The following is a 15454-nucleotide window of genomic DNA, read 5'->3' as shown; positions in this document are numbered from 1 at the left end:
AGGTTTGTCTCTCCAAACAAGGCCCGTCCTTTTCGGATTCGGGGGCGTGTTTTTTCGAATCGTTCTCTTTTTTCCAGGCCGTCCCTTTTTTCGCTGGTGGGCGTGTTTTTTTTTTTTTTTTTACAGGGACGTTCTCTGTTTATTTACGTCTCGGCTAGCGAAGGCTCTGCTAGTTGTTTCTACCTGTTATTACACAAAGACTTCCTGTCCCTCTAAACGTGAGTTAGTGTGACTCCGGCACCACGAGTCCCGTGAAAGGCGCTTTGTGTTGTCCGCTATTTTTCAGTTATCGCTCTTGTTCCTTTTTCCTGTGACAACCTAGCCGTCTGACGCCATTTTACAGAATGGGGCTGAGGAAGCAAGAAAGTCGAGCGGTTCTTGTGGAAGGGATACTCGGAAGAACAGACTGAGCAGGGAGGGGGAGAGCAGCGGTCAGTCTCCGCCGTCCGCGCCGTAGTTGTCGCCGCAGCTGCGCAATTATCATCTTGTCGCCGTTCAGGCGCTGACACCATGTCTGAGACGCATAAGACCATAAAGGGTGGCGGGTGGTAATTAGAACATCGCATCCATTTTGTATTTTTGGGGCGTCACAAGGGCTTGGGGGGTGGGCGTCCGCGCCGTCATAGAAAGAAATATTTTGCGTCTTTGCTCCCTTTCCGATTCACACAGTTCTTTACACGCATCAAGATGAAGATCTTTGTGGGCAACGTTGACGAGCAAACGACGCAGGAAGAGCTGAGCGCGCTCTTCGAGCACCACGGCACAGTGGTGAGCTGTGCAGTCATGAAACAATTCGCCTTCGTTCACATGCGGGAAGAGGACCGGGCCCTGGCCGCTATAGCGGCACTCAACGGCCGCGAGCTGAATGGCCGAAAGATGGTGGTGGATCTGAGCAAACCGCGGCCTCTCAACACCTGGAAGGTGTTCGTGGGCAACGTCAGCGCCTCGTGCACCGCCCCCGAGCTGCGCAACCTTTTCGAGAACTACGGCAGGGTGGTGGAATGCGATATCGTGAAAGGTAAAGGAGTATTGACCTTCCTACCGCTTACTGACCGCAGCACCTCTCACTGTCTCTTCAGTCGCAGGTTCTAGAGCAAACAATTTTAATTCCCCGTGACCCCAAAAGATCAGACCCATGCACTCAAACAGCCACGACCACACATTTACATCCACCAACTAATCTCCCAATAAACAACAAAGTTGTCTCCTAAGCCAGTGTTTCGAAACATTAACCGGCGTTTGTTGCGCTAGTCTCGGACACAGGCATCATTTCCTCTCTTAGTCTTTAAACTTTTGGTTTTCAAGAATTAGTATGTGTCTTGTACGGAAGCTAATCGCTAATAGTGGGCATGTAGTTGAATCCCCACCAGATTAGCGCAACAGCCTACCTATGTTAGGAAGATTACCAGGCATGGATTTTAAAATGCACCTGGCCTTCCGACGGTTCCTAGATTGTAAATCGTGTATTTAAAGCTGTTTCTCGGATTGTCGATTAAGCTCTGGGGACTGAGATGCAGTACATTAATGTCGTTAAATCAAAAGTACGTGCTCTGTCAAATGATAAACTTCATGTGCCAAACTTGACTACTGTAGGAAGGTTGTGTGGAGAAGGGGGGCGGTCGTCGACTATCTAACAGGATTTTAGACCAACCGTGTTTTCGCTAGTACTATCCCATGTAGATCATATGGTTTCAACCAGGCCCTGGTGAAAGCCGTTCTCTCGATGGGAAGTATATTTGTGAACCGTCAATTAGACCATATTGTCCAGACCGCAGCCTTAATTCTTAGGGTTTCAAGTTTTGTGAGTTGACCAATTTATTGGGTACGATTCACTAAACCTTTTGGGATAGGTCCTCATACTCCAGGTTTAAATAACGTCATCTTGAATCTTTGGGCGTAGAACATACTTGCGTCTTATGCCTAAAGAAACTACCCACAGATAGTGCTTAATGAACTGAATCTGTATGTTTGGGTGTAACCCACAGCTTTGTGAATCGGTCCTGTGAAAATGCTCGCCCCATGCCAGACAATTGCCAGCACGTTACAACTGCACAAGACAGAACTTGAGTAGACGTCTGTGCTCAGTACCGGCAGGCTCAGGGACCCGAAAAGTAGCACATGCACCATGCCTCCACTAGACACATGCATCATGCCTGACTCTGAGAGGGCCAGGCTGTGAAGACAGATCAGGCAGTCATCCCAGCAGGCGTGTTGATTTTGAAAAGTTATTGGGAATTCTGAGTGCGGAAGAAGAGATTTATAGTTCCGGCCCTCTGAAATACGTGCCTGTGCTGAGCCCCGGAAAGCACCGGCACAAATGAGGCACAGAATGACAACCCAATAAAGCAACCTGGGCCGCTCAGCTCTGTTTGTTTGCGTGAAAATGAGTCAATATGGCATCAGACCTGGAAGAGAAAGAGGGTGAAAAACGGTAGTCAAATATTTTCAGCAATAATGGGGCGAAACACTTGTGAAAAAATCTGACCTTTTCGAAAGGAGCAGGTTTATTTCTCGCCATCGGTTTCCAATGCCAACATTAAAGGCCGAGGGTTTCTAATGCATGCTCCTGGCAAAGGTGGTAAAATCATTGGCTTCCGATATCCCAGCATTAGAGGAGTCAGACTGCGGGCTTCGAAGTGAAGTGTTAGTGCACCCCCATACACATGTCAATGTTGTTCGTGGGAATAAGTGACTTCTTTCTTGGTAGGGCCTGAAGAGCCGGTTGGAAATGAAGTTCCTCTCTTAATATAGTTGTCCAATGCTTTCCACGTTCCTAGGGATATCAGCGCTGCAGTAAAGACTACAGGTAATAATGACAGCTCCATGGACCTGCACTGAGCACACAGTGAACTAGGATGACACCTGCCACCGTCGTCAGACGAGGTGGCCGAGTGGTTAAGGCGATGGACTGCTAATCCATTGTGCTCTGCACGCGTGGGTTCGAATCCCACCCTCGTCGGTACATCGCAGTTTTGTCATTATTTACAGGGGTATTGTATTTCATGCGAATAACAGAGACTGTGGCGCATCATAGCAGGACCATAAGGCATAATACATCTGTATTCCTCTGCGATTTGTAACAGTCGCGCAGCTGCTTTGGTGTTCCGGATCAATGTTCTTTACAAGGGGTGTTTCCTATGAAATGATAGAATTTGCTGATTTATGACCCACAGCAGACGATTCTTACGTCCATAGTATTCTTCTTGTTTTCTTTTCAAACTTTGTTCACTTTCTGTTTTGTATTGCCCATTAATTTGTTTGAGTACAAGGTAAATGGCAATATAGGATAAAAAGGCCCCCCAGTTCCTGAAAGAAGAAAAGATGAGAGATGGACAGGATGTTCTACTACTTGAGACATGGATGTCCGACCTGAAGTACAGGTGGTAGCGTGGCCGAGCGGTCTAAGGCGCTGGATTAAGGCTCCAGTCTCTCCGGAGGCGTGGGTTCGAATCCCACCGCTGCCAGTTCTCTTTTGAACAATGCACTCATATATAGGCATGTGCTTTATGTGCTTTACATACATTTAAAGGAAAACCCAGGGAATCAAATACATTCTGTCTTCCTTCCAACGTGAAGTCTCCTTTCCCCGTGTTGCCATGATTAGCATTTTCACGAGTGAACCATGGCTCCTTGTGTCGCAGATGACGACGCGTGTGACATCACAGAACTGCAAGTGGCATCCAAGGGTATGGGTTGGAAGTGTAGGGTCGGAGCATTGGCAGCCACTTTTGACAAACCAGTTCTACCTGCAGTAGCACGAAAAGAGTCAATGTTTTTTCTCTCGTAAATCCGTTTCATAAAAAGGTCTATTTTTCTTTAACTCTTGTTTTAAAAAAGTACTTTGTTAATTCCTGCCCTGCCTGTGTCCCACTTTCGTTAGCTACCCGTGTCGTGATTTAGAGGCAGGCGCTCAGCAGGCCCATCTCGGGGATTGGTGGACAAAACAATCCCAGTAATATCTTCCCTACACCTAGCCGACTCCTAGAGCTAAGGGGTTCTCTTGTGCTATTTTTAGTTTCATTTTTACCTCCTTGTTAGTAACTGTGGTGTGGCTCTGCCTGCATCTTTGCACTTTATAGCAGAAGACGGTCTTCTCGTTAGGTCTCGGCTAGCGAAGGATGCGCTTGCGCTGTCTCGCTCGCGAGATTTAATGACTTGGAGAGGAGGGGCTTGAACCCGCCTCTCTTCTCTCCTCTTCTCCATTGGCTGGCCTCTTAAATGCTGGTCAGCCATTGGAGAAGAGGTTTGTCTCTCCAAACAAGCCCCGTCCTTTTCGGATTCGGGGGCGTGTTTTTTCGAATCGTTCTCTTTTTTCCAGGCCGTCCCTTTTTTCGCTGGTGGGCGTGTTTATTTTTTTTTTTTTTACAGGGACGTTCTCTGTTTATTTACGTCTCGGCTAGCGAAGGCTCTGCTAGTTGTTTCTACCTGTTATTACACAAAGACTTCCTGTCCCTCTAAACGTGAGTTAGTGTGACTCCGGCACCACGAGTCCCGTGAAAGGCGCTTTGTGTTGTCCGCTATTTTTCAGTTATCGCTCTTGTTCCTTTTTCCTGTGACAACCTAGCCGTCTGACGCCATTTTACAGAATGGGGCTGAGGAAGCAAGAAAGTCGAGCGGTTCTTGTGGAAGGGATACTCGGAAGAACAGACTGAGCAGGGAGGGGGAGAGCAGCGGTCAGTCTCCGCCGTCCGCGCCGTAGTTGTCGCCGCAGCTGCGCAATTATCATCTTGTCGCCGTTCAGGCGCTGACACCATGTCTGAGACGCATAAGACCATAAAGGGTGGCGGGTGGTAATTAGAACATCGCATCCATTTTGTATTTTTGGGGCGTCACAAGGGCTTGGGGGGTGGGCGTCCGCGCCGTCATAGAAAGAAATATTTTGCGTCTTTGCTCCCTTTCCGATTCACACAGTTCTTTACACGCATCAAGATGAAGATCTTTGTGGGCAACGTTGACGAGCAAACGACGCAGGAAGAGCTGAGCGCGCTCTTCGAGCACCACGGCACAGTGGTGAGCTGTGCAGTCATGAAACAATTCGCCTTCGTTCACATGCGGGAAGAGGACCGGGCCCTGGCCGCTATAGCGGCACTCAACGGCCGCGAGCTGAATGGCCGAAAGATGGTGGTGGATCTGAGCAAACCGCGGCCTCTCAACACCTGGAAGGTGTTCGTGGGCAACGTCAGCGCCTCGTGCACCGCCCCCGAGCTGCGCAACCTTTTCGAGAACTACGGCAGGGTGGTGGAATGCGATATCGTGAAAGGTAAAGGAGTATTGACCTTCCTACCGCTTACTGACCGCAGCACCTCTCACTGTCTCTTCAGTCGCAGGTTCTAGAGCAAACAATTTTAATTCCCCGTGACCCCAAAAGATCAGACCCATGCACTCAAACAGCCACGACCACACATTTACATCCACCAACTAATCTCCCAATAAACAACAAAGTTGTCTCCTAAGCCAGTGTTTCGAAACATTAACCGGCGTTTGTTGCGCTAGTCTCGGACACAGGCATCATTTCCTCTCTTAGTCTTTAAACTTTTGGTTTTCAAGAATTAGTATGTGTCTTGTACGGAAGCTAATCGCTAATAGTGGGCATGTAGTTGAATCCCCACCAGATTAGCGCAACAGCCTACCTATGTTAGGAAGATTACCAGGCATGGATTTTAAAATGCACCTGGCCTTCCGACGGTTCCTAGATTGTAAATCGTGTATTTAAAGCTGTTTCTCGGATTGTCGATTAAGCTCTGGGGACTGAGATGCAGTACATTAATGTCGTTAAATCAAAAGTACGTGCTCTGTCAAATGATAAACTTCATGTGCCAAACTTGACTACTGTAGGAAGGTTGTGTGGAGAAGGGGGGCGGTCGTCGACTATCTAACAGGATTTTAGACCAACCGTGTTTTCGCTAGTACTATCCCATGTAGATCATATGGTTTCAACCAGGCCCTGGTGAAAGCCGTTCTCTCGATGGGAAGTATATTTGTGAACCGTCAATTAGACCATATTGTCCAGACCGCAGCCTTAATTCTTAGGGTTTCAAGTTTTGTGAGTTGACCAATTTATTGGGTACGATTCACTAAACCTTTTGGGATAGGTCCTCATACTCCAGGTTTAAATAACGTCATCTTGAATCTTTGGGCGTAGAACATACTTGCGTCTTATGCCTAAAGAAACTACCCACAGATAGTGCTTAATGAACTGAATCTGTATGTTTGGGTGTAACCCAGAGCTTTGTGAATCGGTCCTGTGAAAATGCTCGCCCCATGCCAGACAATTGCCAGCACGTTAAAACTGCACAAGACAGAACTTGAGTAGACGTCTGTGCTCAGTACCGGCAGGCTCAGGGACCCGAAAAGTAGCACATGCACCATGCCTCCACTAGACACATGCATCATGCCTGACTCTGAGAGGGCCAGGCTGTGAAGACAGATCAGGCAGTCATCCCAGCAGGCGTGTTGATTTTGAAAAGTTATTGGGAATTCTGAGTGCGGAAGAAGAGATTTATAGTTCCGGCCCTCTGAAATACGTGCCTGTGCTGAGCCCCGGAAAGCACCGGCACAAATGAGGCACAGAATGACAACCCAATAAAGCAACCTGGGCCGCTCAGCTCTGTTTGTTTGCGTGAAAATGAGTCAATATGGCATCAGACCTGGAAGAGAAAGAGGGTGAAAAACGGTAGTCAAATATTTTCAGCAATAATGGGGCGAAACACTTGTGAAAAAATCTGACCTTTTCGAAAGGAGCAGGTTTATTTCTCGCCATCGGTTTCCAATGCCAACATTAAAGGCCGAGGGTTTCTAATGCATGCTCCTGGCAAAGGTGGTAAAATCATTGGCTTCCGATATCCCAGCATTAGAGGAGTCAGACTGCGGGCTTCGAAGTGAAGTGTTAGTGCACCCCCATACACATGTCAATGTTGTTCGTGGGAATAAGTGACTTCTTTCTTGGTAGGGCCTGAAGAGCCGGTTGGAAATGAAGTTCCTCTCTTAATATAGTTGTCCAATGCTTTCCACGTTCCTAGGGATATCAGCGCTGCAGTAAAGACTACAGGTAATAATGACAGCTCCATGGACCTGCACTGAGCACACAGTGAACTAGGATGACACCTGCCACCGTCGTCAGACGAGGTGGCCGAGTGGTTAAGGCGATGGACTGCTAATCCATTGTGCTCTGCACACGTGGGTTCGAATCCCACCCTCGTCGGTACATCGCAGTTTTGTCATTATTTACAGGGGTATTGTATTTCATGCGAATAACAGAGACTGTGGCGCATCATAGCAGGACCATAAGGCATAATACATCTGTATTCCTCTGCGATTTGTAACAGTCGCGCAGCTGCTTTGGTGTTCCGGATCAATGTTCTTTACAAGGGGTGTTTCCTATGAAATGATAGAATTTGCTGATTTATGACCCACAGCAGACGATTCTTACGTCCATAGTATTCTTCTTGTTTTCTTTTCAAACGTTGTTCACTTTCTGTTTTGTATTGCCCATTAATTTGTTTGAGTACAAGGTAAATGGCAATATAGGATAAAAAGGCCCCCCAGTTCCTGAAAGAAGAAAAGATGAGAGATGGACAGGATGTTCTACTACTTGAGACATGGATGTCCGACCTGAAGTACAGGTGGTAGCGTGGCCGAGCGGTCTAAGGCGCTGGATTAAGGCTCCAGTCTCTCCGGAGGCGTGGGTTCGAATCCCACCGCTGCCAGTTCACTTTTGAACAATGCACTCATATATAGGCATGTGCTTTATGTGCTTTACATACATTTAAAGGAAAACCCAGGGAATCAAATACATTCTGTCTTCCTTCCAACGTGAAGTCTCCTTTCCCCGTGTTACCATGATTAGCATTTTCACGAGTGAACCATGGCTCCTTGTGTCGCAGATGACGACGCGTGTGACATCACAGAACTGCAAGTGGCATCCAAGGGTATGGGTTGGAAGTGTAGGGTCGGAGCATTGGCAGCCACTTTTGACAAACCAGTTCTACCTGCAGTAGCACGAAAAGAGCCAATGTTTTTTCTCTCGTAAATCCGTTTCATAAAAAGGTCTATTTTTCTTTAACTCTTGTTTTAAAAAAGTACTTTGTTAATTCCTGCCCTGCCTGTGTCCCACTTTCGTTAGCTACCCGTGTCGTGATTTAGAGGCAGGCGCTCAGCAGGCCCATCTCGGGGATTGGTGGACAAAACAATCCCAGTAATATCTTCCCTACACCTAGCCGACTCCTGGAGCTAAGGGGTTCTCTTGTGCTATTTTTAGTTTCATTTTTACCTCCTTGTTAGTAACTGTGGTGTGGCTCTGCCTGCATCTTTGCACTTTATAGCAGAAGACGGTCTTCTCGTTAGGTCTCGGCTAGCGAAGGATGCGCTTGCGCAGTCTCGCTCGTGAGATTTAATGACTTGGAGAGGAGGGGCTTGAACCCGCCTCTCTTCTCTCCTCTTCTCCATTGGCTGGCCTCTTAAATGCTGGTCAGCCATTGGAGAAGAGGTTTGTCTCTCCAAACAAGCCCCGTCCTTTTCGGATTCGGGGGCGTGTTTTTTCGAATCGTTCTCTTTTTTCCAGGCCGTCCCTTTTTTCGCTGGTGGGCGTGTTTTTTTTTTTTTTTTTTACAGGGACGTTCTCTGTTTATTTACGTCTCGGCTAGCGAAGGCTCTGCTAGTTGTTTCTACCTGTTATTACACAAAGACTTCCTGTCCCTCTAAACGTGAGTTAGTGTGACTCCGGCACCACGAGTCCCGTGAAAGGCGCTTTGTGTTGTCCGCTATTTTTCAGTTATCGCTCTTGTTCCTTTTTCCTGTGACAACCTAGCCGTCTGACGCCATTTAACAGAACGGGGCTGAGGAAGCAAGAAAGTCGAGCGGTTCTTGTGGAAGGGATACTCGGAAGAACAGACTGAGCAGGGAGGGGGAGAGCAGCGGTCAGTCTCCGCCGTCCGCGCCGTAGTTGTCGCCGCAGCTGCGCAATTATCATCTTGTCGCCGTTCAGGCGCTGACACCATGTCTGAGACGTATAAGACCATAAAGGGTGGCGGGTGGTAATTAGAACATCGCATCCATTTTGTATTTTTGGGGCATCACAAGGGCTTGGGGGGTGGGCGTCCGCGCCGTCATAGAAAGAAATATTTTGCGTCTTTGCTCCCTTTCCGATTCACACAGTTCTTTACACGCATCAAGATGAAGATCTTTGTGGGCAACGTTGACGAGCAAACGACGCAGGAAGAGCTGAGCGCGCTCTTCGAGCACCACGGCACAGTGGTGAGCTGTGCAGTCATGAAACAATTCGCCTTCGTTCACATGCGGGAAGAGGACCGGGCCCTGGCCGCTATAGCGGCACTCAACGGCCGCGAGCTGAATGGCCGAAAGATGGTGGTGGATCTGAGCAAACCGCGGCCTCTCAACACCTGGAAGGTGTTCGTGGGCAACGTCAGCGCCTCGTGCACCGCCACCGAGCTGCGCAACCTTTTCGAGAACTACGGCAGGGTGGTGGAATGCGATATCGTGAAAGGTAAAGGAGTATTGACCTTCCTACCGCTTACTGACCGCAGCACCTCTCACTGTCTCTTCAGTCGCAGGTTCTAGAGCAAACAATTTTAATTCCCCGTGACCCCAAAAGATCAGACCCATGCACTCAAACAGCCACGACCACACATTTACATCCACCAACTAATCTCCCACTAAACAACAAAGTTGTCTCCTAAGCCAGTGTTTCGAAACATTAACCGGCGTTTGTTGCGCTAGTCTCGGACACAGGCATCATTTCCTCTCTTAGTCTTTAAACTTTTGGTTTTCAAGAATTAGTATGTGTCTTGTACGGAAGCTAATCGCTAATAGTGGGCATGTAGTTGAATCCCCACCAGATTAGCGCAACAGCCTACCTATGTTAGGAAGATTACCAGGCATGGATTTTAAAATGCACCTGGCCTTCCGACGGTTCCTAGATTGTAAATCGTGTATTTAAAGCTGTTTCTCGGATTGTCGATTAAGCTCTGGGGACTGAGATGCAGTACATTAATGTCGTTAAATCAAAAGTACGTGCTCTGTCAAATGATAAACTTCATGTGCCAAACTTGACTACTGTAGGAAGGTTGTGTGGAGAAGGGGGGCGGTCGTCGACTATCTAACAGGATTTTAGACCAACCGTGTTTTCGCTAGTACTATCCCATGTAGATCATATGGTTTCAACCAGGCCCTGGTGAAAGCCGTTCTCTCGATGGGAAGTATATTTGTGAACCGTCAATTAGACCATATTGTCCAGACCGCAGCCTTAATTCTTAGGGTTTAAAGTTTTGTGAGTTGACCAATTTATTGGGTACGATTCACTAAACCTTTTGGGATAGGTCCTCATACTCCAGGTTTAAATAACGTCATCTTGAATCTTTGGGCGTAGAACATACTTGCGTCTTATGCCTAAAGAAACTACCCACAGATAGTGCTTAATGAACTGAATCTGTATGTTTGGGTGTAACCCACAGCTTTGTGAATCGGTCCTGTGAAAATGCTCGCCCCATGCCAGACAATTGCCAGCACGTTACAACTGCACAAGACAGAACTTGAGTAGACGTCTGTGCTCAGTACCGGCAGGCTCAGGGACCCGAAAAGTAGCACATGCACCATGCCTCCACTAGACACATGCATCATGCCTGACTCTGAGAGGGCCAGGCTGTGAAGACAGATCAGGCAGTCATCCCAGCAGGCGTGTTGATTTTGAAAAGTTATTGGGAATTCTGAGTGCGGAAGAAGAGATTTATAGTTCCGGCCCTCTGAAATACGTGCCTGTGCTGAGCCCCGGAAAGCACCGGCACAAATGAGGCACAGAATGACAACCCAATAAAGCAACCTGGGCCGCTCAGCTCTGTTTGTTTGCGTGAAAATGAGTCAATATGGCATCAGACCTGGAAGAGAAAGAGGGTGAAAAACGGTAGTCAAATATTTTCAGCAATAATGGGGCGAAACACTTGTGAAAAAATCTGACCTTTTCGAAAGGAGCAGGTTTATTTCTCGCCATCGGTTTCCAATGCCAACATTAAAGGCCGAGGGTTTCTAATGCATGCTCCTGGCAAAGGTGGTAAAATCATTGGCTTCCGATATCCCAGCATTAGAGGAGTCAGACTGCGGGCTTCGAAGTGAAGTGTTAGTGCACCCCCATACACATGTCAATGTTGTTCGTGGGAATAAGTGACTTCTTTCTTGGTAGGGCCTGAAGAGCCGGTTGGAAATGAAGTTCCTCTCTTAATATAGTTGTCCAATGCTTTCCACGTTCCTAGGGATATCAGCGCTGCAGTAAAGACTACAGGTAATAATGACAGCTCCATGGACCTGCACTGAGCACACAGTGAACTAGGATGACACCTGCCACCGTCGTCAGACGAGGTGGCCGAGTGGTTAAGGCGATGGACTGCTAATCCATTGTGCTCTGCACGCGTGGGTTCGAATCCCACCCTCGTCGGTATATCGCAGTTTTGTCATTATTTACAGGGGTATTGTATTTCATGCGAATAACAGAGACTGTGGCGCATCATAGCAGGACCATAAGGCATAATACATCTGTATTCCTCTGCGATTTGTAACAGTCGCGCAGCTGCTTTGGTGTTCCGGATCAATGTTCTTTACAAGGGGTGTTTCCTATGAAATGATAGAATTTGCTGATTTATGACCCACAGCAGACGATTCTTACGTCCATAGTATTCTTCTTGTTTTCTTTTCAAACGTTGTTCACTTTCTGTTTTGTATTGCCCATTAATTTGTTTGAGTACAAGGTAAATGGCAATATAGGATAAAAAGGCCCCCCAGTTCCTGAAAGAAGAAAAGATGAGAGATGGACAGGATGTTCTACTACTTGAGACATGGATGTCCGACCTGAAGTACAGGTGGTAGCGTGGCCGAGCGGTCTAAGGCGCTGGATTAAGGCTCCAGTCTCTCCGGAGGCGTGGGTTCGAATCCCACCGCTGCCAGTTCACTTTTGAACAATGCACTCATATATAGGCATGTGCTTTATGTGCTTTACATACATTTAAAGGAAAACCCAGGGAATCAAATACATTCTGTCTTCCTTCCAACGTGAAGTCTCCTTTCCCCGTGTTACCATGATTAGCATTTTCACGAGTGAACCATGGCTCCTTGTGTCGCAGATGACGACGCGTGTGACATCACAGAACTGCAAGTGGCATCCAAGGGTATGGGTTGGAAGTGTAGGGTCGGAGCATTGGCAGCCACTTTTGACAAACCAGTTCTACCTGCAGTAGCACGAAAAGAGCCAATGTTTTTTCTCTCGTAAATCCGTTTCATAAAAAGGTCTATTTTTCTTTAACTCTTGTTTTAAAAAAGTACTCTGTTAATTCCTGCCCTGCCTGTGTCCCACTTTCGTTAGCTACCCGTGTCGTGATTTAGAGGCAGGCGCTCAGCAGGCCCATCTCGGGGATTGGTGGACAAAACAATCCCAGTAATATCTTCCCTATACCTAGCCGACTCCTGGAGCTAAGGGGTTCTCTTGTGCTATTTTTAGTTTCATTTTTACCTCCTTGTTAGTAACTGTGGTGTGGCTCTGCCTGCATCTTTGCACTTTATAGCAGAAGACGGTCTTCTCGTTAGGTCTCGGCTAGCGAAGGATGCGCTTGCGCAGTCTCGCTCGCGAGATTTAATGACTTGGAGAGGAGGGGCTTGAACCCGCCTCTCTTCTCTCCTCTTCTCCATTGGCTGGCCTCTTAAATGCTGGTCAGCCATTGGAGAAGAGGTTTGTCTCTCCAAACAAGGCCCGTCCTTTTCGGATTCGGGGGCGTGTTTTTTCGAATCGTTCTCTTTTTTCCAGGCCGTCCCTTTTTTCGCTGGTGGGCGTGTTTTTTTTTTTTTTTTTTACAGGGACGTTCTCTGTTTATTTACGTCTCGGCTAGCGAAGGCTCTGCTAGTTGTTTCTACCTGTTATTACACAAAGACTTCCTGTCCCTCTAAACGTGAGTTAGTGTGACTCCGGCACCACGAGTCCCGTGAAAGGCGCTTTGTGTTGTCCGCTATTTTTCAGTTATCGCTCTTGTTCCTTTTTCCTGTGACAACCTAGCCGTCTGACGCCATTTAACAGAACGGGGCTGAGGAAGCAAGAAAGTCGAGCGGTTCTTGTGGAAGGGATACTCGGAAGAACAGACTGAGCAGGGAGGGGGAGAGCAGCGGTCAGTCTCCGCCGTCCGCGCCGTAGTTGTCGCCGCAGCTGCGCAATTATCATCTTGTCGCCGTTCAGGCGCTGACACCATGTCTGAGACGCATAAGACCATAAAGGGTGGCGGGTGGTAATTAGAACATCGCATCCATTTTGTATTTTTGGGGCGTCACAAGGGCTTGGGGGGTGGGCGTCCGCGCCGTCATAGAAAGAAATATTTTGCGTCTTTGCTCCCATTCCGATTCACACAGTTCTTTACACGCATCAAGATGAAGATCTTTGTGGGCAACGTTGACGAGCAAACGACGCAGGAAGAGCTGAGCGCGCTCTTCGAGCACCACGGCACAGTGGTGAGCTGTGCAGTCATGAAGCAATTCGCCTTCGTTCACATGCGGGAAGAGGACCGGGCCCTGGCCGCTATAGCGGCACTCAACGGCCGCGAGCTGAATGGCCGAAAGATGGTGGTGGAACTGAGCAAACCGTGGCCTCTCAACACCTGGAAGGTGTTCGTGGGCAACGTCAGCGCCTCGTGCACCGCCACCGAGCTGCGCAACCTTTTCGAGAACTACGGCAGGGTGGTGGAATGCGATATCGTGAAAGGTAAAGGAGTATTGACCTTCCTACCGCTTACTGACCGCAGCACCTCTCACTGTCTCTTCAGTCGCAGGTTCTAGAGCAAACAATTTTAATTCCCCGTGACCCCAAAAGATCAGACCCATGCACTCAAACAGCCACGACCACACATTTACATCCACCAACTAATCTCCCACTAAACAACAAAGTTGTCTCCTAAGCCAGTGTTTCGAAACATTAACCGGCGTTTGTTGCGCTAGTCTCGGACACAGGCATCATTTCCTCTCTTAGTCTTTAAACTTTTGGTTTCCAAGAATTAGTATGTGTCTTGTACGGAAGCTAATCGCTAATAGTGGACATGTAGTTGAATCCCCACCAGATTAGCGCAACAGCCTACCTATGTTAGGAAGATTACCAGGCATGGATTTTAAAATGCACCTGGCCTTCCGACGGTTCCTAGATTGTAAATCGTGTATTTAAAGCTGTTTCTCGGATTGTCGATTAAGCTCTGGGGACTGAGATGCAGTACATTAATGTCGTTAAATCAAAAGTACGTGCTCTGTCAAATGATAAACTTCATGTGCCAAACTTGACTACTGTAGGAAGGTTGTGTGGAGAAGGGGGGCGGTCGTCGACTATCTAACAAGATTTTAGACCAACCGTGTTTTCGCTAGTACTATCCCATGTAGATCATATGGTTTCAACCAGGCCCTGGTGAAAGCCGTTCTCTCGATGGGAAGTATATTTGTGAACCGTCAATTAGACCATATTGTCCAGACCGCAGCCTTAATTCTTAGGGTTTAAAGTTTTGTGAGTTGACCAATTTATTGGGTACGATTCACTAAACCTTTTGGGATAGGTCCTCATACTCCAGGTTTAAATAACGTCATCTTGAATCTTTGGGCGTAGAACATACTTGCGTCTTATGCCTAAAGAAACTACCCACAGATAGTGCTTAATGAACTGAATCTGTATGTTTGGGTGTAACCCAGAGCTTTGTGAATCGGTCCTGTGAAAATGCTCGCCCCATGCCAGACAATTGCCAGCACGTTACAACTGCACAAGACAGAACTTGAGTAGACGTCTGTGCTCAGTACCGGCAGGCTCAGGGACCCGAAAAGTAGCACATGCACCATGCCTCCACTAGACACATGCATCATGCCTGACTCTGAGAGGGCCAGGCTGTGAAGACAGATCAGGCAGTCATCCCAACAGGCGTGTTGATTTTGAAAAGTTATTGGGAATTCTGAGTGCGGAAGAAGAGATTTATAGTTCCGGCCCTCTGAAATACGTGCCTGTGCTGAGCCCCGGAAAGCACCGGCACAAATGAGGCACAGAATGACAACCCAATAAAGCAACCTGGGCCGCTCAGCTCTGTTTGTTTGCGTGAAAATGAGTCAATATGGCATCAGACCTGGAAGAGAAAGAGGGTGAAAAACGGTAGTCAAATATTTTCAGCAATAATGGGGCGAAACACTTGTGAAAAAATCTGACCTTTTCGAAAGGAGCAGGTTTATTTCTCGCCATCGGTTTCCAATGCCAACATTAAAGGCCGAGGGTTTCTAATGCATGCTCCTGGCAAAGGTGGTAAAATCATTGGCTTCCGATATCCCAGCATTTGAGGAGTCAGACTGCGGGCTTCGAAGTGAAGTGTTAGTGCACCCCCATACACATGTCAATGTTGTTCGTGGGAATAAGTGACTTCTTTCTTGGTAGGGCCTGAAGAGCCGGTTGGAA

The 15454-nt window shown here is 47.7% G+C and overlaps 6 non-coding genes and 4 pseudogenes across 6 annotated transcripts; all 10 read left to right on the top strand.

Moving 5' to 3' along the window:
• The first annotated feature begins 687 nt into the window (after positions 1-687).
• On the top strand, positions 688-1092 carry LOC146780325 (RNA-binding protein 14 pseudogene; annotated as a pseudogene).
• A 1785-nt stretch (positions 1093-2877) lies between these two features.
• TRNAS-GCU (transfer RNA serine (anticodon GCU)) lies at positions 2878-2959 on the top strand. Its single transcript has one exon. It is a non-coding gene; the product is annotated as a tRNA-Ser (tRNA).
• A 423-nt stretch (positions 2960-3382) lies between these two features.
• On the top strand, positions 3383-3464 carry TRNAL-AAG (transfer RNA leucine (anticodon AAG)). Its single transcript has one exon. It is a non-coding gene; the product is annotated as a tRNA-Leu (tRNA).
• Positions 3465-4929: 1465 nt separating this feature from the next.
• On the top strand, positions 4930-5334 carry LOC146780322 (RNA-binding protein 14 pseudogene; annotated as a pseudogene).
• A 1785-nt stretch (positions 5335-7119) lies between these two features.
• TRNAS-GCU (transfer RNA serine (anticodon GCU)) lies at positions 7120-7201 on the top strand. Its single transcript has one exon. It is a non-coding gene; the product is annotated as a tRNA-Ser (tRNA).
• A 423-nt stretch (positions 7202-7624) lies between these two features.
• Positions 7625-7706, top strand: TRNAL-AAG (transfer RNA leucine (anticodon AAG)). Its single transcript has one exon. It is a non-coding gene; the product is annotated as a tRNA-Leu (tRNA).
• Positions 7707-9171: 1465 nt separating this feature from the next.
• Positions 9172-9576, top strand: LOC146780319 (RNA-binding protein 14 pseudogene; annotated as a pseudogene).
• A 1785-nt stretch (positions 9577-11361) lies between these two features.
• TRNAS-GCU (transfer RNA serine (anticodon GCU)) lies at positions 11362-11443 on the top strand. Its single transcript has one exon. It is a non-coding gene; the product is annotated as a tRNA-Ser (tRNA).
• A 423-nt stretch (positions 11444-11866) lies between these two features.
• On the top strand, positions 11867-11948 carry TRNAL-AAG (transfer RNA leucine (anticodon AAG)). The gene has a single exon. It is a non-coding gene; the product is annotated as a tRNA-Leu (tRNA).
• A 1465-nt stretch (positions 11949-13413) lies between these two features.
• LOC146780316 (RNA-binding protein 14 pseudogene) lies at positions 13414-13818 on the top strand (annotated as a pseudogene).
• The last annotated feature ends 1636 nt before the right edge of the window (positions 13819-15454 follow it).

Source organism: Triturus cristatus, chromosome 12 (assembly GCF_964204655.1).
Source record: "Triturus cristatus chromosome 12, aTriCri1.1, whole genome shotgun sequence".
Classification (NCBI taxonomy): domain Eukaryota; kingdom Metazoa; phylum Chordata; class Amphibia; order Caudata; family Salamandridae; genus Triturus; species Triturus cristatus.
The sequence above is the reverse complement of the archived record's forward strand: the minus strand, read 5'-3'. Positions and strand labels throughout refer to the sequence as shown.